This window comes from Eptatretus burgeri, chromosome 1, assembly GCF_056783735.1.
Source record: "Eptatretus burgeri isolate ZD-2024b chromosome 1, Ebu_testis_v1, whole genome shotgun sequence".
Taxonomy (NCBI): Eukaryota; Metazoa; Chordata; class Myxini; order Myxiniformes; family Myxinidae; genus Eptatretus; species Eptatretus burgeri.
This window is the reverse complement of record NC_140961.1, coordinates 10,799,104-10,821,629: the sequence shown is the minus strand read 5'-3', so window position 1 is coordinate 10,821,629 and position 22,526 is coordinate 10,799,104. Positions and strand designations below refer to the sequence as shown.

Genomic DNA, 22,526 nt, shown 5'->3' with positions numbered 1-22,526 from the left:
ACACACACCTCATAACCATCCCTATCAGTTCCAGTCGATGCATTGAAATCCTCCAAAACTAGAAGTGTATCTCTCCTGGGGCAATGATCAACCACAGACTCGAGCGTGGCGTAGAATGTGTCCTTCACGGTGAGATCACTCGCCTCAATCGGAGCATAAACAGAGACCAGGGAAATGACACCGAAGGAGTGAGGAATCCTTCGTCTCTTAGTACGCTCGTTGACCGGTGTCACCTCAATTATCATTGGAGTCAGCTTATTGGACACAGCTACAGCAACTCCTTGGGCATGGTAACCATCAGAGCGACCACACCAACAGTCGATGGAACCACCCGCCATGATCTCGCCGCAATCCGGTCTCCGAACCTCAGAAAGTGCTGCAATACGGATGTCCAAATACTTGAGCTCAGATGATAACATAGACAGGTGATCATCCTCTCTTTGGGATAGGACATTCCAGACACCGACCCGAAGGGACCGCCTCAGGTCAACCCAAGGAGACCGCCGTCTGGTGGACGACACCTCAACCCCACTCTGACACACTTTCGCGCAATCTGACCCAGGAATGTTACCCCGTGGTTTCCCTCCTCTCATCAAAGATTAGGGGTTCTGAAGGCTTTGCCCCAATCCCATCATCTGGTGAGCTGCCCTGCGAAGGTAAGCTGCACAGGAGGTACTCCCACGGAGTGGGTTTTCAGATATTTTCATGCTTCTGGAATGTTTTGCAGAATGAAGGGTTTTACGGTGGTCGGAGTGCAAATCCTGCCACCAACCTCTAAATAAGAAGTAACCAAAATGCTGAAGGACATCCGCAGACACAGTCGGGCACGTGATGGAACTATGATTCAGTGAGCATCCATGATGGAACTACTTTATTATATGTCGGGGGAACATGCACCTTGAGGTTTCCTTCCCTTTGGTGTACGTAAGTTGTTCGTCGTGCCGAATCAGCCTCTTGTCTAATTACTGCAATTCTAGGTTTGCACTTCACACATATGAGCGATTGTATCGATTAGAAACCACTCAAATAACATAATATCACAGAATTATCTCATGCCTTGGATCTTTTTCAGTGACTGTCTGTGACTTCTGAGTGACGTTGCAGTGACCACATCAACAGTGTAACGTTTTTGAAACTTGGACGCCAAATATCCAGCACAATGTTAAATGAGGACGTTTTGTTTTCTTTGTTTTTTTTGTATACCTTGTCGAGGCTCGTATGAGAGTGAACACACATCGCACATTAAGGGGGCATGAGAAAAGAGGGGAGGGAGTGGGAAGGACAAAACAGTGGGGAACAGAGAGATTAGGAGATCTGTGGAAGGGAGAGGGATGGGATGGGGAACATGGGGAATATAAGATTACAGGGACTTTCAGGAAGGAAAGCAGGGAATTTGAGGGAGGTGGGCTTGGGTGGATTATCGGGGGTAGAAAAGATCGTGGATTTGGATGGGGCATGATAAGAGGTGGTGGTGAACAGCTGTTTTGAAGGCCTGGAGTAAAGAATGGGATTGAAGAGTGAGGGAGTTTATTCCAAAGGAGGGAAAAAAGATGAATAAAAGAGTGAAGGTGAGCAGTGATTCGTGATTTTGGTAGCTTTACCAGAAGGGGGTTGTTGGCGGACCTTCAGCGCCCTGCGGAAATATGGTGGGGACAAATCGCAGAGAGAGCAGGGGGGGCGAGGTTGGAGAGGAGACGGTAGAAGATAGAAAGACCACCGACCAGCCTGCAGTAATTGAGTGAGAGGCCCAAAGACTCAGCCTCATTGCCGGAGATGCCAATGATCCGAAAAGCCTTGGTTTCCACAGCGTGAAGCCGAGAAAAGTGAGAGGCAGGAGCACCAGCACAGAGAGGAGAGCAGTACTCCATCAGGCTGCGGACAAAAGCTTTGTCAGTGGTCAGGATCTCAGGTGGGCCGAGGAAGGACTTTCCATGACGGAGGATTCCCAGTCGGCGACTGGCTTTGGAGGCGAGGTTTGAAATGTGGCTTTCCCAGGAAAGGTCAGAACAGATAGTGAGACCGAGAAGCTTGAAAGAAAGGACTTCTTCCAGAGGATTGTTCAGAAAGTGGATGGGGGGGGGGGGTTCTAAACGGTCCTTTTGGAGAGACATAGTGAGTTGAGTTGTTCTTTCACGTTCACCATTACATGCCATGTGCAACAACGATTCCCAAGTTGAGTTGTTCCAACCCAATGTCCCTGTTCTGCCGGCTCAACTCACGCATGTTCACCTCGTCCACCAGGGCTGTTGAACGATTTATTCTTGTTGCGGTGTTCTCTCTCGCATGCTGGCCCATCCAGAATGACTGAAGGGCTCAAAGGAATTCTTTCCTGATACACAATCTCAATGAGTTTTCATCAACCTGATTATAATTGGCTCCACGCCTTAACGACCGCTCTGGAAATTAACACCTCATTCACTCATCTTATATATTATTTTCGAGTTTGTGGTTTCGTGTCGCGCTATCTACGACTTTGTTCTGCGCTGGAGTAACGTGATATTCGGCTTACATGATCTCAAAGATCATATGACGTGCATGGTACAAAAAAAGTAAATAAAATGGTTCTGAAACAGTGATATCGTATTCCACTTACTGCATTAAAGTAAAATTACTCCTCATACTCTGCATCAGTTCCTTTCTCAAACACACCCACCCCAACATGTCGCGCAGAGCGCGGGTTATGCTCGTCAGAGTTAAATCAAGCACGAGGACGATCAAAACACACGGCTCATCACATATCACCCGTCTCTCCACACCTCCCTCTCGCGGGTTTATATTGAATCACAGATTGATCTCATGCCTTCCAGCAACTGTGATTCTCGTCCATCCAGGAAGTTTTGTCTGAGAACATTCCAGAATCTTCACGAATCTCACCAGGCAGTTCACAAGAAAATACTGCCACCCACAGTCAAAATTAGCTCCTTACATCAAGCAGATTATATTACAATTTACCGATGTGTGCGACAGCATATTTATAACATGTAACTGTCAATTCTACTCGTTAATGTATCGGCATTTACTGATGCTTACTCACAAATACCACATCATCGAGCTTTGAACTGACACTATACATATGTCAAACCAACTCATCGTCAGCCCTCATTAACATACAGTGTGTATGAGCTGTACTTCCACAACATCTCCCCCAACAAATCGACTGAAAGACTTCAAAAACCCACAACCTAATTCGTCACAAGCAGAACAATTCCTGGACAACATGTTGAATAAATGGCCATTTCTCAAGTATCCAACTGGAATCAAAATAAAGAACAATTACTGCACCGTCATCCCAGGAAGGAAGTCAGACATAACAACACACACACACACACACTCACACACACACACACACACACACACACACACACACACACACACACACACACACACACACACACACACACACACACACACACACACACAAACACACACACACACACACACACACACACACACACACACACACACACACACCGAAACAGAATCCAACTTAAAAGCAAAACGAAGTGACAATGTCAGGGTGGACTACCTGACGTTGGTATCTGATAGAAATGACGGCCATTATTCTGGCCCAGAGTCTCTTTCTTGCCTTAATTAAAGATCAATTCTTTAAACTGATTGACTTTTCTGCCAGAGTGAGTTTTATACTCGACAGACTTCTCAGAGCTTTTTGTTCCATTATCAATTGGATTTTCAATGATGGGCTCTCCAGGAACGTCTTCTGAATGCGGTGATGCATGAGGTGACGAAGGTATGGTCGTATCAGGTGTGAGGTGGCACCTGCTCCTTTTAAGAACTTTGTTACCAACGCTTATACCATACGAGTGAGGCGTTTTAGATGTAGGTGTAGAATAGATAGCACCCAACTGTTCCCAGATCGATTGATGACCAGTTCTGACTAACTTTGTTTCCGTCCTGGAGTTCAGGGAGACGTTCAGGAGAATGTTTCTGATTGTATAAGTAAGCATCTTTTTCCTTGGCCTTGTCATCGTTGCTGTTCACGATATTAAGGTCGATTTTCTCTGCGTTTGTTCGAAGAATCTGTGACAAGGTTGGCATGATTGTCTTCCACCTCTGATCCAGCATCAACTGTGCAGGGCTGAAACCTGTCGGCTCAAAAGAAGTGTTGAGCGAAGACATCAGCCCGAGATACGGATCAGGTTGGATCAGGATCATTTTCGCAATGTGTTCCGTTTTCTTCGGCACATCCATTTGTCTGTGGATACTTTACACTTGCATCACATGTTCAAAGCCATATTTTCCAGAAAACTCCGTAAATTCCTTGGATGCGAATTGACTTCAGTTATCTGAGATAAGAATATTAGGAATGCCCCAACGAGCAAAGGTTGACTTTATTTTATGAATGAGCATTTAACTTGTGAGAGAGGGCAAGTGTTTGAGCTCGTTGAATCTCGAGTAATAATCCCCCATGACCAGATAATGTTTCTTGTCGAACTGGAGGATATCAGCTGCTATCCATTCCCATGGACGAGACGGAAGGGGAATCGGGAATAATGGCTTTCGCTTTTGAGCAGACCAGTACTTGATACAATGATCACATTTACTGACACAGTCCTCGATGTCCCCACTCATACCGGGCCACCAAATACAATCATTGGCTCAGCGTTGATGCTTCGTTCCTCCCTGATGTCCATCGTCATGAATGCTCTGAAAAATCTCCACCTTCATGTCAGTTGGTATGACGATTCCAGTGCCATACAATAACAATCCTTCATAGACAGATAAATGCCTCCGATTTCCCAGCACGGATTAAGTATATCCAGACAGTCATCCATGTACTGAGGGAAACCATGGATAGTGCAGTTAATAACACCTTGCAAAACAGGATCCAGCCTGGACGCATCTCTGATGACATCTAACTTTCTCTTGGACGCTGGAAAACCTGACTCAACTCCATGAACGAATGCGTCCACCTCTTCTGACAACTCACGATCCGAGGCATGTTCTGGGAGTGGACGATGGGACAATGCATCGGCAACAACCATGGACTTGCCTGGCACGTGTTCTGCTGCCACATTAAACTGCATGAGATGCAATAGTACAGCGGATAAGCACAATAATTGTGCGTTTTATGAGAAAAGCATGAATTTTTTGACATAGTTAGTGAATACCATGAGGTTTATTTTCAGATGTGGAGGGAAGTCAGATTTGACCTCTGAGGACCATGAGAGGTCAAAATCCAAGATGGCCGCCAGTCCACTGGGTCTCATGTTCAAACGCGTTTAATTTTGGAACTAAACAGTGTAAAAAAAACATTTAAGGTGTCATTTCCAACTACATTTGGAATGGCCATTCGTTTGGTGAAACTTTTGAGATTGCCAGAATCCAAGGGAATGCATTTCAATCGAGGTCAAGGTCAAGTTACGTTATATACTTTTAGACATTCTTTTGGTAAAGACAATGGATTGGACCAATGCAATATAACGAAACTTTGCTTCCATTTTGACACGATAGGGATAATAATACAAAAAAAATTAACAGAATCGTCCCATGCTGTTCCTCTATTTCATACTTTATTTATAGCAATGATGATGATGGTAATGGCAGTGATCAAAATCTAACAGCCTCCAGAACAGAAGCACAGTGCAGTGCACTTGAGCGCAGCTTTGGCACACTTGCATCATCCAGTGCATCCTTTCTCACAGCGACAGAGGATCAATTCATGGCACGATTTTGATGCTTCTGGGAGAATGGTCCAAAGCGGTTGCCACCCAGTTGTTTCCTTTGTCCAGCCCCAGTCAGATGGCTCTGACATCTCTGGTCCAGGACCAATGCCTGGTTCCAACAGTTGGCCTGGAAGCAAGTTCACTTGATGTGCTGATTGAGTGCTGCCTGGGTTGGACGAATGTTCTCTAGAGTTCTAGACTTCTGTGTGAAGAGCTGTTTCCTGGCATGATTCACTTCTGTGCTCTCACTGGTTCGGTCGGACATTAGCACTACAAATCGCTCCAGCAGTAACAATGATCCTTCACTGACCTCACTTGGCATGCATAGGAGTTCATTGAAAGCATCATTTACCTTTGGGAAAGACTTCCAAGTTTCCCAGGCAGACTTCTTTCCTCTGCCAGCGAATGCAGATAGAGTTTCACACCCGGTGAAAGCGTGAAGGACTGGGAGAGTCAGACACTGTGTTGGATTCATTGTGGTAACCACTTCGTGAACAGCTATGTAATTAAAGCTTGACCTGACACCAAAGGTAACCCACAGCTCATTAGGAGCTGTCTTGCTGAATGAAGCTACAGCCAGTACTACCACATCAGTATCAACGGTACGTATGGTCACCTTCTTACACCCCTTTTGCACAGCATCTGCCACAAGCATAAGTCGATGAGTGTCGGCCTCCTCCTGCGAACATGGGGCAAGGCAGGCCAAGTATGACTCAGCCAGAGAGCAAAGGACTCCACTTCCATCTGTTGCATACAGTTCCTTGTCCTCTGCGAGAGGAAGATGAACAACTACGCGTGACAGGAAAGCAAACAATTCGGTTTTGTTATCATCGCATCGAAGGAAGTCCTTCCAGTTCTTTGGCATCACAGTAGAAGGAGCCACAACCTTCATCACCCGTGATGGACCAAAGTTTGCTTTTGCCATTAAAATAATTAAAAAAAATATATCCAAAGGTATTTCGTTTCTTCTCCATGACATATTTTGTGGGTCATCCATGTTTTTTCTGCACAGTCTGGTTCCAAAATTAAGGATGTTTGAACATTAGACCCGGGTGACTCGCGGCTATCTTGGATTTGACCTCTCACTGTCCCCTCAGAGGTGAAATCTGACTTCCCTCCACATCCGAAAATAAACATGATGGTATGACCTAACTACGCGAGAAATTTCATGCTTTTCTCATAAAATGCACAATTTGTTAAAATATGACAGCTTATCCACTGTACTATTGCAACACGTGATATAATGACGAACGCAGTGAGCTTCATACTTCACACGTGTACATGACAGAATATGAAACAACAACAACAACAACAACACAATTCCCCTGTCTATTTGGAATCCGTGTCGTTGGCTGTGACCCTTTTGCTTCCGTTTTTTTTCCTTCTGGTTGTTTTTGTTTCTGGTTTTTGTCATGGGGAATGATGCATGCTCGGAGATCATGACCGGAAGTGTTTATTTCTTTATTCAATTATTTTTTTCCCCCAAGTTAATTTTATACTTCCGAAAGTGATTTTTTTCATAATAGGAAGTGTTTATTTAGTATTTAACATAATATTTAACATTACCGGGAGTGATTTTGAAACTCTTTTCGGAACTTATATTTTCTTTTATTCTTGACCAGAAGTGATTGTTTATTTATTTATTTATTCAATCATTTTTTTTCCCAAAGTTAATTTTAATAAAGATATCTCCCACATCATCAAAAAATAATTTTTAATCGTGATTTACATTATTTGATCGCTGATCCCGAATCCACGCCGAAGTAACCGGAAATTGCGTCAAAATCATTAGCTGTGTGGCGCTGACACGTACCACGGTATAGTTGGCAAGTATACAGTTGTGAACACGTTTTCGGAAAAGTCAGAAGCGAATGTAAGAAGAATTCTACGTTCGCTTCTTGGCTTTGCCTATTCCATATTACTGCATAAGATAATGACGGAACGATGCAAACGACAACGCAATCAGTTTGTTTTGAAATCAGTTCAGTTCCCATGACAACAATGATTACAGCGTCACAAAGCCCATCGGCGGGATGCATTGTTCCGTTTGTTTTGTGAGAACATTCAGTTCATTCCGGCACTTTTGTTGCAGCGAAGTGCTGGGTTTTCGTTGTGTTCCTGAGTTATTTTAAAGGAAACTCGTGGAATACTTGCGTTGAGTTTCAAAACATGTTTCCGGTGCACCAGGTGCGTCGAGGAGTCTGGGCCGTGAACAGATCTTACCAGGTGAGTGGGAAACGAAGAGAAAGAGGGTCGATGATGGACGGAGGGTAAAGGGTTAAAGATCCGATTGATGAGTTCAGAGAGGAAGTTACAGGAAAGGAAACAGATTGTGATATGAAATAAACAATTACAGTTTAATGACGGTTAAGTAAACAAATGTCCTCTTATTTGTTGCTCCAAACAAACCAAACTTGGTGTGAAAGGTTCGATCCGTTTGTTGGGCCTGTGATCACAACGTCAGGTTTAAACTTCAGTTCCCAAGGATCGAATTCACGAATTATTGTGAAGGAAATCGATTCCTCGGGTGTGTTCCGTTAGCAAGCAGCTTGATAACCGCTTACGGGGCGGCTTGCTTCGTTTGAGAGTCGGCTTTTTGAGAGGACGAGTTGTGTTCGAAAAGTGAAAGAAAGATAAATTAATGGGCGGTCAGAAGGAGGAACGACGGCCAAGCTAACATATGGACCTTCCACAATGTATTTTTGGGAAGGAGTTTTGCATGTTTGTAGATTGTGAAGAATTCGTACGAAAAGTGGAAATAACAATGAACTGGACGCTTCAACATCGCCATGTGTGATCGTATAATCGTAGGAATTGTCACAACCACTGATCTCAATCAAAATGGATCAGTGATTTTCTGAAGAAAAAGAAACACTGCTCACCGGCCGCCATCTTGGTACTCCCCACCACACACACAAGGAGGGTCACGTGATGCCGACGTGCACACCGGCCGCCATCTTGGTACTCCCCACCACACCCTCAAGGAGGATCACGTGATACCGACGTGCTTTGCATTTGGAATTAATAACAAACAATTTTTGTGTGTGGGAAGTGAAATTTCACAGGTAATCGGATGTCCAACTCCTATCTTAATTGGAACCACAGGTGAGGTGTCGGCCGTGTAGTTTTACTTTGATGGATCACTGGAGCTGAATTTGAGTTCTCATATCTGAAGTTAATCTTTCTGTCGTTCATTCGTTCATTGGGTATTTCGTTGGTAAACGGCAATTGTTATGTAAAGGGAGAATGGAAATTTATTTTGATAATAAAACAGTTTTTACATCAAGTCAGGGGCTTAATTATTTAATTACATGCTTCAAAATTCACATGGACAATATTAAATAAGGTGTGTGTACATGTGTACATGTATGTGTGTACGTGTGTACATGTATGTGTGTACGTGTGTACATGTATGTGTGTACGTGTATACATGTATGTGTGTACGTGTATGTGTGTACATGTGTGTGTACATGTATGTGTGTACGTGTGTACATGTATGTGTGTACGTGTATGTGTGTACGTGTATGTGTGTACGTGTGTACATGTATGTGTGTACGTGTGTACATGTATGTGTGTACGTGTATACATGTATGTGTGTACTGTGTACATGTATGTGTGTACGTGTATACATGTATGCGTGTACGTGTGTACATGTCTGTGTATGTGTGTACATGTGTACGTGTGTATGTGTGTTTGTACGTATGTATGTGTGTACGAGTGTTTGTATGTGTGTACATGTAAATGTATGTGTGTACATGTGTACGTGTGTTTGTACGTGTGTATTTGTATGTATGTACATGTATGTGTGTACGTGTGTGCATGTATGTGTGTACGTGTGAACATGTACATGTGTACGTGTGTATGTGTGTTTGTACGTATGTATGTGTGTACGAGTGTTTGTATGTGTGTACATGTAAATGTATGTGTGTACATGTGTACGTGTGTTTGTACGTGTGTATTTGTATGTATGTACATGTATGTGTGTACGTGTGTGCATGTATGTGTGTACGTGTGAACATGTACATGTGTACGTGTGTACATGTATGTGTGTAAATGAAGCGCTGCGTAAATGGAATAAATTGAAATGAGAGCGAGAGAAGAACCCTCAGAGTTTAGGCTTTATTCCATTTGATTAGAGCCGCTTCTACGGGCACACCGGGGAATACAGGTTCAGCTAGGAGTACATAAGCAGTAACATATACATGTGCAGTCAATCATTGCAGACAATCCGCGTAAGCACGGAGTTCGATATAATCTCCATTCTCACCAGTCAATGAGCACCTTCAGTTAACGAGCATCAAGTGGACAGCCGATGTCAATAGCAATGCCCCGGGGACAATCACTCGTGCCGCAGAGAGACCTCCCCTTATACGCGAGACGCACAACATGTGATCCCGCGTCATGTCCCTCGATTCACGTTAATTCACCACAGTGTGTATGTGTGTACGTGTGTTTGTACGTTTGTATGTGTGTACATGTGTACGCGTGTTTGTATGTGTATACATGTGTACGTGTGTTTGTACGTGTGTATGTGTGTACATGTGTACGTGTTTGTATGTATGTACATGTATGTGTGTACGTGTGTACATGGTCATGTGTATGTGTGTAGGTGTGTACATGTACATGTGTACGTGTGTATGTATGTGTGTACATGTATGTATGTATGTGTGTACATGTATGTCTGTACATGTGTACATGTATGTGTGTACATGTGTACGTGTGTTTGTATGTGTGTACATGTATGTATATGTTGAACACACAAACAGTGTTTTGATTGATCTGAACCGATCATGACCTCGGACCATTTGGAGGTAACATCTGAGCATGAAGGGAACACCTGGAGGGGAACGTCCGGCCTGTTTCAGCTCTTTTCAGTTCAAGCTTCATTTTCAGTTCGTTTTTGACCATCAGAAGAATACAAACACAAGTGGTTGTGCAGCATTGGACGTGTTTGTGGTTCCACAACACACCGAAAAATTTAATAAACGACCATCGACTTACTATGTATGCAAATATGAAGGAAACATTTACGCCCCGCCCCCTTTGAACGCCCCGCCCACAATTTTGTGACACTCTCACTGACATCTCTCATCCGAACTTCGTTTCCCTTTTCTGGCAACTTCAACAAAATTCAACAAATAGCGTAATACTTGTACATGGACATTACAACACGTGATATAATACTACATCAGATAATGACGGAACGATGCAAACGACAATGCAATCAGTTTGTTTTGAAATCAGTTCAGTTCCCATGACAACAATGACTGCAGTGTCACAAAGCCCATCGGCGGGATGCATTGTTCCGTTTGTTTTGTGAGAACATTCAGTTCATTCCGTCACTTTTGTTGCAGCGAAGTGCTGGATTTTCATTGTGCTCCTGAGTTATTTTAAAGGAAACTCGTGGAATACTTGTGTTGTTTCAAAACATGTTTCCGATGCACCAGGTGCGTCGCGGAGTGTGGGCCATGAACGGATCTTACCAGGTGAGTGGGAAACGTAGAGAAAGAGGGTCGATGATGGACGGAGGGTAAAGGGTTAAAAATCTGATTGATGAGTTCAGAGAGGAAGTTACAGGAAAGGAAAGGACGGCGTTCAGAGAGGACGGCGCCCAGGTTATTTCTGACGACGGTGACCTGGTTCTTTCTGTCGAAGGTGACCAGGTTCTTTCTGACTGCGTCGCCCAGGTTCTTTCTGACTACGCAGCCAGGATTTTTCCTATTCCAGCGGCAAGGTCTTTCCTACTACGGCGGCCAGATTCTTTCCAACTATGTCGGCCAACTTCTTTCAGACCACGGCGGACACACTTCCATCACAACAACTTTGTAAAATACTAAGCAAATGGAGAAAAGCAATCAAAGGAGGTGTGTGGTGAGCGGTAAGAAAGCTGCTTGTTGATGGAACATGCCCACTTGTGTTCGCAATATGGCCACCATGGTCAGATTTGAAACGATTCCTGGTTATTTCTTCAATTGTGCTTTCAGAGAGGACAATATTGAAACATGCAGTTCTGACTTGTATTGTGACTTCCACTTTTCAACCAAATTCTTTAAAATCTACAAACATCCAAATTCGATCTCCACCACCTCCCTCTCCAAAATGCACAGTGGAAGGTCCATAGATAATCTTGGTGGTCGAGCTCCCCCTTCTGACTCCCCATTTATTTATCTTTCTTTCCCGATTCAAGATGCTCTGTCGCTGTTGCTAACACAATCAATTTGTTTGGGGAAGTTGTCACAAGAAGATCGAGTAAAACTGAAAATGACAGCCAGGCCAGCAAGTGCTCGAGTTCCACGATAGTAATGTTTCCTTGGAGACCGCCGTGTTGTTCAGCCCAGCACACCCTTCCATTGGAGTGTTTCCTTGATCACTGTGAAACGACCAAGCCACTTACCAACGGGACACACCCATGGTGTCATCCTACGATTAATTTGCAATAAGTCACTGACTTTGACACCAATACAAATTATTATAAGGGAACCGAGCTATCAAGGAGCTTCATATATTGACGAAACATTTTAAAACGGAGCAAATTGCCGCCATTGGAGCATTTAAATTGATTCATATGTGGCAATTAATGCGAATTGATGTTCCCACGTTGTGTGCTCAATGACAGAAGATTCCATTTGCATTTTTTCCGACTTCATCACGACCCCGTTTTGAATCCCGTCTGAGCATGGGAAACTTGCTCGTTCAAATAAAATGCTTTAATTTAACTTGTCAATTCCTTGTCCACAGATCTTTGGTGAACGTTCCTTTCTTGGGACATTGGACATGGGACAACTGATGTCGCTCTGGGGACGCTTTGAGCACGCAATCGGAGTGATCTCTCTTTTCGTCCTTCTCGTGGACTTGCTCATCCACATCTACCCGTGGGGACACAAACACTTCGGGTAAACAACACATTCTGATATTTTTCTTCTTTGGTGACCTTCATTTACTTCTTGCTGTTCCTCTTCACAAGGATTCATTTTTATTCTGGAACTTAATTCAGAACAGCAACCGATGATCCCAATGAACCTCTTTTCTGCTGCAAATATGTTATTATTTGAGATATATATATATATATATATATATATATATATATATATATATATATATATATACCTATATATGTGTGTTTGTGTGTATGTTGAGGGTTTGCAAATGTGGGAAGGGTTTGAAACAGTGTCGCACTTACCTTCAGTAAGTCTTCTTGGGTTGCTTTACACAGCTTATTCAGTTGGAGGAGTGTGGGAGGGATCAATCATTTACACAATCCGAGCCACCTGGGTTTAATCGATGAGATGAGAGATGATTGGCTATTCCCTCCATTCACAGGAGAGAGATGTGGGCGGGTCTTTATGTCCATATGTTTATATATTTATATATATATATATATATATATATATATATATGTATGTATATATATATATATATATATATATATATATATATATATATATATATATATATATATATATATATATATATATATATATATATATACACATCCATTGCAGCCATGCTCTGTGCAGAGCGTTGGTGCTGCCTGAGCAGTCTCCTTGGCTATTGGGCACAATCCTGGACGGGTCGACACTCCGCCACAGGATACCAGTAAGCTGGAATTTATTTTGCCAACCTCGGAAGAATAACAGGCAGTCAACCCCACCTGGTATTTATTCAACAGCTTAGTGGGATTTGAACTCAGGACCCTCAGATCCCAAGCCCACCAACCAAACCATGAAGCCAACACCAGGCTTTTATGTATGTTATGTATGTATATATATATATATATATATATATATATATATATATATATATATATATATATATATATATATACGCATATATATACGCATATATATACATATATATATATATATATATATATATATATATATATATATATATATATATATATATATATATATATACGCATATATATACGCATATATATACATATATATATATATATATATATATATATATATATATATATATATATACATATTTATATACATACATATATACAAAAATCATATCATCTTCTTCTTCTTCTTCTTTCGGCTGCTCCCGTTCGGGGTCGCCACAGCGGATCATCCGTATGATCCGCATAGTGATTTGGCACATGTTTTACGCAGGATGCCCTTCCTGACGCAACCCTGGTCGCCTCTTACAACACAGGGATATGTAACACCTATTTTAACCGGGGTATACACCGGCCCAGTACACTGGTACTCACTTCGCCGACCTCGGAAGGATGACAGGCTGAGTCAACCCCCTGGTGTATTAATTCAGTGGCCCAACGGGGCTTGAACTCAGGACCTTTTGGATCCCAAGCCGCTACCCTAACCACTGCGCCAACACCAGGCTCCCAAAAATCATATCATATCATTCGTAATTTTTTTTTCTCCAATGCCTTTAGAAAGTGCACACCACCTTTCAAATTTTTCATCTTTTCTTGCTTTATAGCCTGGAATTAAATTACATTAAATCAGAAATTTTGGTTCGATTTTCACTTGGAAGTTGTTGGTCACAGTGTGTCAATAAAGGAAGAAAAAGTCTGGTTTAATGCAATTCAATTCTTGGCGATAAGGCAAGAAAAAGTGAAAAAATTGAAATCGTGTAAAGACTTTCGATAGGCACTGTAAAAAAAAAAAATATATATATATATATATATATATATATACATATATATATATTTTTTTATATATATATGTATATGCGTGCGCATGCAGAGACACACACACACACACACACACACACACACACACACACACACACACACACACACACACACACACACACACACACACACACACACACACAGTGCAAAAGTCATTTTCACAGTAGTGTATATATTTATATATATAATTATGGCTGCCCATGCTATTCTTGCTTCATTTTACCAACACAGTGAAATGTTCTCTGAAACGAAGTTTTGCTCATTATTGTGTGTGTTGCTAGAAAAGACAACAAAGATGACGAAGATGAAGGCATTTGCGAAGATCATGACAATGATTGTGATTGTGCAGATGACGAAGATGTTTGTGATTGTGACTGTTATTGTGAAGATGATGACAATGATTGTGATTGTGAAGATGATGACAACGAGTGTGAATGTGAGGATGATGACAATGAGTGTGAATGCGAGGATGATGACAATGAGTGTGAATGTGAGGATGATGACAATTCAGAATGTGAAGATGGTTCCTGGACGGAAACATTGAGTGTTTCGTCTTGGTGGCCGTGGTGTCCTGCTTTTTGAATCATTATTTTTTTTAATTTTTTTTTAATTTCCCAATTTTCAGATATTTATTTTTTCCCAATATTTTTCTATTACATTCATTTGTTTTAATTATTTAATATCCCTTTTTTTATGGTTCCCAGAGGAAGCATGAAGTGTTTTTGTCCTGTGATTGTGAGGATGTTGAATGTGACTGTGACTTTTGACAATGACAATGTCGAGGCTGGAATCATCGGGAATGAGCTGAGAGTTGATCCCCAGAATAAGGTGCAAGTTGTCCCAGCAGGTGAGCTTTCAAGTTAGTTTGTACATTGAATGATGTTTTCATTTTGCTAAGTTTCCTCTTTATTTTCCTCTTCCCATTTAACATAATTGTGATTAATTTTGGAATAACTTTTCTTTTACGTTCAGAGAATAATCATATCATGGTTGGAGTTGCTGTGTTAGCAATGCCGGTGTCACCGCATTACCAAATTCTCCAATTTTTTCAGAAAATTCTGCTTCATCTCAGTGTTTTGTTTCTGTGTCGTGATTGTGTTATTTATTTGCTTTTCGACTTTTGTTGAATCCTCGATGATTCCTGAAAGTATTTTTCAATTCCAATACCCCTGTTTCTGTAAATTTTGCACCAAATTTGATCAGGAAGACAATCACAGTGTAATTTGAGGAAAGTCACCTATCTCTGGTGAGCGGTTATAGGAGGAATGCTCAAACTACATTTTAAATGAACATGAATAGCCTTGTGGAATGGACGCTCTTCTCCTGATGAAGGACGGTCGTAGTGAGGCTGTGTTTCGTGATATAGAGGAGCTGAAGAGTCTTTGAGGTTTGAGGGATCTTAAAGTGTCTTCGCTGTCTGAAGGGTCTTTTTTGTACACATAGTCGAGGCTCGTGGAAGAGCTGCCACACTGCTCTTCACAGACTAACAGCGGCATTAGGATATAACAGACTAAAACAGGAAGCAAAACATGCATGGCATGGACAAGATGGACACAAGGAAACTCCCAGGAGGGAAGACTGAAAAATTTAAAAGAGGAGGGATTTGGGCGGGGTTAACAAGGGCAGAAAAGATCATGTTGTTCAAATGGTGACGATCTGAGATGGTGGCGAACAGCTGTCTTGAAAACCTGGAAGGAAGAATGCGATTGAACAGGAGATAGAAGTTGATTCTTTAGGCAAGAAAAAAGAGGAACTAATGATTGGTTGTGTGCAGTGACCTGGATTTTGGTAGTTTCACAAGAAGGGGGTTGATGGTGGACCTTGTGAGCCCTGCAGAAACCTGGGGTGACAAAGCACAGAAAGATCAGAACGTGCAATCCTGGAAATGAGGTGGTCAAAGACAGAGAAACCATTGACCTGTCTGCGGCAGTGAAGTGACAGCCATAGGTTCGTCGTCGACACAGATTCAGTGAGGGAAATTCCAATGATCTTGAAGGCCTTGGTTTGTACAGCATCAAGCAGGGAGAGATGTGAGACGGGAACCAGCCCAGAGGAGAGAGAAAAGTCCTCCACCAAGCTGCTCATGAAGCCCTTGGAGGTGGATTTGAGTTCAGGTGTGCCAAGGAAGGACTTTGTATGACGGAGTGTGGTCATTCGGAGAATGGCTTCGGAGGCCAACTTTGAAATGTGGTTTGCCCTAAAAATATAATTGCTGATAGTGAAGCCCAGGAGCTTGATTGAATGAACTTCCTGAAGAGGATTGGTAAGAAAGTAGATTTGCGGGAGGAGGTGGGACAAGAGGTGTGGTTTGTCAGACTATAAGTTTGAAGAGAAATGAAATAAGAGCGTGAGATTTGTCAGATTGAAAGACATTCCAAGTCTTTGGCCAGCTTGTGATTTTTTTCCAAGGCCTGAAGAGAGGGCAGATGCTGCAGCCTGCCTTCCTGAAGGATAATTGATGTCACGGCAGAGGGTGGAGTCATCAGCAAATAGATAAAGAGGATTTTCCAGAGTCAGCGAGATCATTGTTGAAGATCAGGAATAGAACTCGGCCCACTGCTTGGGCATTCCAGTCTTGACAGGGTGATGAGATGTAAAGATTCCATTGAATGCCACACAAAGGTTACGAGAGAGGAGGAAGTCATTCAGTCATGTATGGAGTTGGCCTTTACAGGAAGAGAGTTTGGAGAGTAAGGCAGAATGCCAGACTGCATCAAAAGCGTGAGATATGTCCAGAGTGACTGCCCTGATCTCATGTATGATTATCAGGGCCTCCATTCATTGTTAGGTGAATCAAAGCAGAATGTCCGATGTGGAGTCCAACCCTACAACATTTTTTCCCTATTACGGATGACCTTGTATGTTTTTTCTTATCATTGAGTGAACTTATGAGGGAATCTTGAGAAATTACGAATTGAACATTGTCCCATCGAGATTTACTTTTATCGTTTTTCTTAACGAACGGGAATTAGCACCTTGTTAAAAATGGGAAGAAAGGGGGAGGGGAGGGCAGATATTTACGGTGGGGGGGGCAGAAGGGGGACAGAGAATTGGAAGTAGAGTGAGGGGTGGTTGAGGACTTGTCGTCGGTGTGGTGAGGTGGGGGTGCTTTTTAGGATTTGTGGTTGGGGGGAACTTTGAGAACTTGGGGGGGTGGTGGATGACCTGATGGTGGTTGAGGACTTGAGGTTGGGAGGGAATGAACTCAACTGCGGCTCAAGTCTACTATTTAGAGCCAGTATGGCTGCAGGAGGTCACCTCAATGACTTTTAACGGGGTGGAAATATTGGTGGGGATTGGCAGTCCCTTCAGTGGCAAAGGCTGGGGAAATTGCGAACATGTCACAAGGAAATGTTTCAAAAGTTATGTCAGTCTGGGACAAAGGAAAGACATCATCATCAAAGGGCAACATTGGATGGAAGCGTACACTCGACAAGCGTGATGCACGGGCATAATTCTGGACTGCGAGGTGAAACCGGAGCAATGATGGACAGTGTAAAAAGTTCAATGGAGCTTGTGAGAATCCTGTATCATCCAAAACAGTCTGAAGGAAACTTCACAGGATTAAAAATCAAAGCCGGGATGCTCTGCACAAACTGATCATAAGACCTGCCAATGCCCATTTGTGGCGCCAGTGATCCAAGGAGTTGCACAGGCAATGGGCTGCCGAGTCGTGGAGGAACGTGATATGATCTGATGAGTCATCCTTCACCTTGTTCTCGACGATTGGACGTGTGCACATGTGGTGACAACCCAGGGATTTATACAGCTCTGAGTGCCTATTTCAAAACTGAAAGTTTATGGCGGTTTCATGATGGTGTGGTGTATGCTTTTCTGGCATCACTTGGGTCCACTCATTCCATCAGAAGGCAGGGTTGATACAGCATGCTGCATTACCATCTTTCGTGATCATCTGCATCCCATAATGCAGAATTTCTTCCCTGCTGGGAGGGGTGTCTTGTTGGCCCCTGATGAAGCGGTTTCTGCCTTCATCAAACCGACGTGAATTGGAGGACTTCCTTGTGGAATAATGGTGCTACATTCCAGTTCTGCAATTCTCCATCCTTTTTGACTCCATACCATGTCGTATCCATGCCTTGCTGGATGCAAGTGGTGGCTCAACAACCGAAAAGTAACATTCTTTTGATGTTTCCAATTTTTTGTTCACTCTCTGCACATCCAATGAGAAACTGCTTCCTAAAACTCAAATACATTTGTCAAGCACAACCTTCCTTTCTTCCATCGGTGTATCTTCCCTTAATGCAACTGGGATTTCGACAGCTCTTTATCCTTTCTGCCCCAAGAAGACTTTCCCTATTTCTGATCCCATGAGACATCGTTGAGTTTGTATTAAAACATTCTTTGTTTCTTCCTCAGCCTTTGTTGACACTCCTTCATCACACATTCAAGATGAGGTGGAGTTTGAGTGAGGAACACACACACAGTGTGAATTTGATGTTATAAGTGAGGAGCAAGAATTCATGACAGGTGACTAATTGAGTGAGTTAGAAAATATTCAGAGGTTTTCATATTGTTAAGATTCCTGATTATTTTGTCTTTTTATTGAAAGTTGTGATTTTTGGTTCACCTTTTTGATGGGAAGATCATCTTCTCGAAGGGTCACGGTTTAACGATCGCAAAGCCGTACATCATCTCACAGCATTGCTAAATTCAACAAAATTTTACTTCCACTTTCTTTTCCATCCACAGTCCAATTGAATTTCGGATTTTCTTCGTTATTATTGAATCGTCACTGCAATTTCTGAAGGTAATTTTCAGTTTTTATATTCTTGATTCTGTTGAGTTCGAACAAGTGCTGATCAAACAGCCAATCACAGCATAATTTGAATATAAACACCAATCACTCAGCAGGTTATCAGACAGCTGCTCTCTCAATGACATCTTTAAACTTCTTCTTCCTTCCTTTCATCAAACTGCAATGCCAGGAAAAAATATTTTGCTGACTGGAGATGAAGCACCTTCTCTCCCACCTTGCCACCCTGAAACCGCAATGTCCAATCAGCAGAAAACAATCTGCCCACAGAGCAGGTAAGAGAGTTTTTTGAGGATTTTATATTTACCTGTTTGCTACGAGGGAGAGAGAGGGCGATGATCACATTTTGTTGATTTATCCTCCAACATAAAAACAACACACACACATGTAGAAATGGCAACGTAATTGTTGAAGCACTGTTTCAGATTTCATTCCAAAGGCCTTTTTGGCACGAGGGATGTGCAGAACACCTTATTGCAAGTTTCCACGTGACGTAATTGTATCATGCAATGATCATCCAGCACATGCATCTCATGCACGCTCAGGTTTTGGAAGTGACAACACATTCTGAGCAAATTTGAAAGTATTTCCAAGACACCAGCAAATGGATCATCCAAAAACACACTGATCACATTCTTTAACAATTCATTCCATTCAGAAAATGAGAAGAATCAAATCAATGAACACATTCAAAGCAGGGTATTCCATTTGCTATTTTACATGGCTCTTTAACGTGAGGAGAGGAAAGGTTTCCAAAGAAAGATCAGAAGATGTTATCAAGCCTCAAAATGAAGAAGTAATGTGCCAATAAGTTGACGTCCCTGGATAATGACTCCTGCTCAGGACCGATGCATTCGCTGACCCATCAATACAATTGGTGCCAAACTACCCAGTGTGCATGACACACTGTAAACACACTCCCTGTATCTCAACGCAGTGATTGCTGCCGGATGTGGACTCACCCGGTTTTGAAATTGTTACCTCCACGTTTGATCCTCAGGGGAAAGCATTCGACACAACGTGGCATGACATGATTACGTCACAATGAAATGGACATGTAATTATTCAGCACGTTTCTCTGTCACAGGTTTGACCCTCATCTGTGTCCCATTACGTCACATAAATAAATCGTATCAACAACAATCACGTATTCGCTTTTTGTTTCATGACGGAGAAGATATTATTGGTTTGTCAAGCAAGATTTCACTTTACCGAGTTGTGCAACCACAAGCCTCTGTAGATCTCACTGTAATTCCATATTTTCTCTTTCTTACCCTCTGTCTCATCTCCTTAGACACATGTTCGATCAAGGAGATGAGGCTGAATGAGGGGTGTGCGTAAGTTGAACTGGAGAGTAAAGATCGGTTTGAGGAACGAGACGTTCTGTCATGTGAGGTGAGTTTTCCACTTGGTTCATCATCTCGCAGATGAGAGGAATCTTTGAATGATAAAACTTCACTGTCCATCTGCTTTCTGTCATTGTGTGATTCCGGAATGTTTACATCACACATTTGGTTCTTGATGCGTTGGGAATTAGAATTCTTATTTTTGGGATGATTCGTGGATGTTTTTATTTTATCCTTCCTTTATTCTTAGATTTTCACCTTTTCAATGTTCTCTTCCTTTCCTGCAAATTTTTACTTCATGTCCTCACTCTTTTTCTTTAACGGCCACAATTATTCCCACAATTATTCTGGGGTTGGCCGGGGGTAATCTTTGACCCAAGTCTATCACAATTGTGCTCCCAGATATCTCGAACCAACCAATGGAAAAAAAACTATCTCTTGTCTGGCATCACTCCATCCAAAAGGAGGGGAGCAGAATTACCAGCAGATAGGAAAGTATTCAGCAGAGTACATATGCAAGACATCCATAACATAATCAGTTGTCATTGTGGTGCAGGTGAGGGGTCCAAAAAGAGTTTCCTCACCACAACACAAGCACTCAATTTGGACCCAGCTCCCACTCGGATTCAAATGTGGCAGGAAAGCCTGACGGGTGATTACGACACCTCCAGATTGATGCTGCAGCCCAAATAATGCATGCCAGCAGGGTCAACCGAGCCCTGGCAAGAATGTCGATGTTTAAACTGCCTGCACGCTGTAGTGGGATGCTGCAAGGTATCCCAAATAAATGGGGATACAGCAATGACCCAAAACTTGTTTCTGCCAAGATGATTCCCAGATGATGACACAACAGTTATGCTGCTTGTTACCCAAACAAAAGTGTACCTTGAGTGACCTGGGAGGTTTCATTGAAAGTGCCAAGGCATGTGTTCAAGTATGGCAGCATGTGGTGTGAGGATGTGTCAAGAAGTAGAACCATCACCATTAACAATTAAACATTTCAATGCTGTTACAAGTTATCAAATTCTGCAATTCTAGATCCTTTTTGACTCCACACCATGTCATATCCATGCCTTCCTGGATGCAAGTGGTGGCTCAACAACCGAAAAAGTAACATTCTTTTGATGTTTCCAATTTTTTGTTCACTCACTGTGCATCCAATGAGAAACTGCTTCATAAAACTCAAATACATTTGTCAAGCACAACCTTCCTTTCTTCCATCGGTGTATTTTCCGTCTATACAACTGGGATTTAGACAGCTCTTTATCCTTTCTGCCCCAAGAAGACTTTCCCTATTTCTTATCCCATGAGACATCGTTGAGTTTGTACTAAAACATTCTTTGTTTCTTCCTCAGCCTTTGTTGAGACTCCTTCATCACACATTCAAGATGAGGTGGAGTTTGAGTGAGGAACACACACACACAGTGTGAATTTAATGTTAAATTTGAGGAGAAAGAATTCATGACAGATGACCAATTGAGTGAGTTAGAAAATCTTCAGCGGTTTTCATATTGTTAAGATTCCTGATTATTTTGTCTTTTTATTGAAAGTTGTGATTTTTGGTTCACCTTTTTGATGGGAAGATCATCTTCTCGAAGGGTCACGGTTTAACGATCGCAAAGCCGTACATCATCTCACAGCATTGCTAAATTCAACATAATTTGACTTCCACTTTCTTTTACATCCACACTCCAATTGAATTACGTATTTTCTACGTTATTATTGAATTCTCACTGCAATATCTGAAAATGATTTTCAGTTTTTATATTCTTGATTCTGTTGAGTTCGTACACGTGCTGATCAAACAGCCAATCACAGCATAATTTGAGAAAAACTCACCAATCACTCAGCAGGTTATCAGACAGCTGCTCTCTCATTGACATCTTTAAACTTCTTCTTCCTTCCTTTCATCAAACAGCAATGCCAGGAAAAATTATTTTGCTGACTGGAGATGAAGCACCTTCTCTCCCAGCTTGCCACCCAGAAACTGCAATGTCCAATCTGCAGAAAACAATCTGCCCACAGAGCAGGTAAGCGAGTTTTTTGAGTATTTT

The 22,526-nt window shown here is 42.2% G+C and overlaps 1 protein-coding gene across 14 annotated transcripts in view; it reads left to right on the top strand.

Moving 5' to 3' along the window:
• The window catches only part of LOC147033852 (uncharacterized), a 48,760-nt gene extending 26,234 nt beyond the window's left edge, over positions 1 to 22,526 (top strand). For 3 of the 14 annotated variants that reach the window (XM_085871935.1, XM_085871946.1, XM_085871934.1), the window contains exons 4-8: positions 19,063 to 19,120; positions 19,299 to 19,401; positions 20,421 to 20,521; positions 21,828 to 21,876; positions 22,391 to 22,524. The gene's annotated coding sequence lies outside the window, so the exon portion shown is untranslated. Of the gene's footprint in view, positions 1 to 14,722; positions 15,200 to 19,062; positions 19,121 to 19,221; positions 19,402 to 20,420; positions 21,583 to 21,827; positions 21,877 to 22,390 lie in introns of those variants that run through there. The other 11 variants (XM_085871940.1, XR_015055680.1, XR_015055679.1 and 8 more) reach the window with 11 other exon arrangements.